At 38.4% G+C, this 2,875-nt stretch overlaps 1 protein-coding gene across 1 annotated transcript in view; it reads right to left on the bottom strand.

Annotated features, from left to right (window-relative positions):
* The window catches only part of LOC108755833, a 72,083-nt gene that overhangs the window by 60,885 nt on the left and 8,323 nt on the right, over window positions 1-2,875 (bottom strand). The gene's annotated exons all lie outside the window — the stretch shown is intronic.

The following is a 2,875-nucleotide window of genomic DNA, read 5'->3' as shown; positions in this document are numbered from 1 at the left end:
GGGGGGGAAGTCTCTCTTTCGCGATCCATTTCAAGTTCTGTCCGTGAGTGAGAGGTCTCGATCGAAAAGTCTCGATACGAACTCGTGCGGAACATCCTCCCCCCTCCTCCCCCTCCCCTCCCACTCCTCTGGGGGAGAAACATTCCCGCAATTCAAGGAACGTGGAATCGTCAAGTTTTTCTTCGAGCTTCGCTCGCCGTGTTCACCGGACACCCCGTATATATAATCCGCTCCGGTTTCCACCGCACTCCCGCTCGACTGCATATCCCGTGCTACCCGCGCTCTCGTAAAACTCGCGCCTCTCTCGTCTTACGTGAGTTTACCGGCTTCACGCATCTCCCGTTTTCTACTCTCCTCCGTCACGTCCGTACAGCGTTTCGGTGAGCGGCGCTTCCTCGTTTCCGTGACGGCGCGGCGCGGCGAACGTACACTGTGTGTACGTACATTCAGGAGCGCGCGCGAATACGCCCATGCCACGACAATACGCGTTTGACACGCATCGTGGGCAGCAGCGATTGTTAGCCCGCGTCGGCAGGAGAATAAAAAACAAAAGGGGGGGGGAGGGAAAAAAACACACATTCCGCATTATTCGCTGTACGCATGTACGCACACGGAAGGCGGATGTAGACGGCCGCGCGGATGTTGGCCGACGTGAAAATCATCACGCGGGGGTCGGTGTATGATTTACATTGCGGAATTTATATACAGATTTTTCGAATCTAGATAATAAATGTACTTGCCGTAAAAGTGAATAAAACCCGTTTTTATAACATATCTAAAGATCAAAGTTACCGAGAAATGTATGAATAAATTTTATTGATAATTTTTGGGCAATTATCTATATATTAGGTCCGTTTGTGTTTTTTTTGCATTTTTTTGTACTCAGCGTTTCCGCTTTCACTCTTTTCAACGTGAATATATATATATATATATCTGTTTTTAAATCTGCAAAAATTTGGGAATTTCAAGCAACACGATCAGTCTATTGTAAAACGGATTGAAATGTGTGTGTGCGTACTCGCAAGAGAAAAAGAGAAGGTACGAAATGTTTTATAACTTGCTTTTATGGATGTACAAATTGGGATAGTTCGAAAGATATTTCTCATAGATCAATTTTAATGGATAAGTTTGCGTGTCATAAGTAAATAAAAAAAGGAAAAGATGCATACGTGACGTAACAAACAACAGATTCGAAAGGATGAACAAAATTCAGGAGCGGCGGAACAACGTGACGTTGACCGATGATGCAAGAACGTGAAGCAAACTTCGCGCCTCTAGCAATAAATTATTATAGACAGACGTCGGTCATCCTCCCTCCCATATTTCAAACTATACATATTACAAACTAAGATTTAATATGATATACTCACGGGGGGACACAAATGCGTCCTCACCCGAAGTTTCAGGATATCGGATTATAATAACATGCATATTTGATATTATTATGTCCTGATATGTGCAACTTTGGGTGAGAAGGTGCTTATGTCTTCGTGTGATATGTATAAGTTGTTACATATTGTTTATAATAATTATTATGTGTAATAATAATATAAATTGTAATAACATTAATAATAAATAAATATAATTTTTTTATGGAAAGCTCTTTTTTTTAGTCTCAATTTTCTTTTAGATCCATATGTTCCTCACTTTTACCGATAAATGCATGAATTTTAACGTATAATTGTATATATTATATTTAGAATCTCTTGGAAATAAATGCGCGCGTCGATAAAAGTGAGGCGTGAATACAGATCTTAATGTACGTGTGTGTATCAAATCTTCGAAAAATATATGTATTTATTGCGCAAAACATAAGTAACATAATCAATATAATAAATATATTTATATGATTTATTTAATTTACATTTTCGAGCATCCGTCCAATGCATCTAATATTTATATCTTGTAGATACTTATTTAACTGATAAATTATATGTTACACGATTAAAGAGAATCTTACGAAGCTCTGGAAATAATTTCGCAGGATATACTTTTCTGTGATGTTGCATAAAGAACACTTACTACAAGGCTAAATATCCATATCTCGATGCAAGAAATGCGGTTGAGGACTTAATATAAAAGCGTGCATAAAACGCAATAGCGCCTATTATCCTGGAGAATATATTACACCTGCGATTCCAATGAATATTCCTAACGTTTCGTAAAACTCGATAAGAGACAATCTGTTTCGTAAAGCGCGAATAAAATACCCGATGAGTAGAAATAGAAACGCGAAAGAGGATATTAACGGAACGCACATCTGAACTTTTTATATGTAAATTCATAAGATCGAAATATTCATGCAGTATGCGTGTTAACGTATAGATGTTTTTTTTTACAATTGCAACAGAAAAAAAAAGAAAGAAAAACAAACGAACGATGCGATCGAATTTAAATAATTACACCGCGAACTCTCGCAGGAGTTCCCGCGCGAGAACGACGATGACGGAGCGCGAAAAAGGAATATATCGGATAATCGAGATAAATAAAAAAAGAAGTTTCTCCACGCGATTAAGTAAAATACTTCTACGGTCAAATTGAAAATTTATCAATCGTTACAGGAATGGAAAAGTCATTATAGGCGCTGAAACGATATTGATTTTAAGGCAAGAAATTGAGGTAAGAAATACTGTGAAACAATGAATGACTGAATGAAATAATAAATCGACAAATTTTACTCAAGGAACAAGACTGTGAGATTTTTAAAGTAGATCACCACCCTCGAAAGGTTAACAAATCGCGATAAAACGATATGCGCGAATGTAGGGAAGTTTATGTATCGACGAATCGAAAAGGAAAGATTACGTGCGATTAATCAGACAGAGCGGCGTAAAAGAGAGAGAGAGACTTAATAAACGTCAAGCCACGAGCCGCG

Source organism: Trachymyrmex septentrionalis, unplaced genomic scaffold (assembly GCF_001594115.1).
Source record: "Trachymyrmex septentrionalis isolate Tsep2-gDNA-1 unplaced genomic scaffold, Tsep1.0 scaffold9, whole genome shotgun sequence".
In the NCBI taxonomy this organism is placed as follows: domain Eukaryota; kingdom Metazoa; phylum Arthropoda; class Insecta; order Hymenoptera; family Formicidae; genus Trachymyrmex; species Trachymyrmex septentrionalis.
Note: the sequence above shows the minus strand (reverse complement) of the source record. Positions and strands in the feature narration are given on the sequence as shown.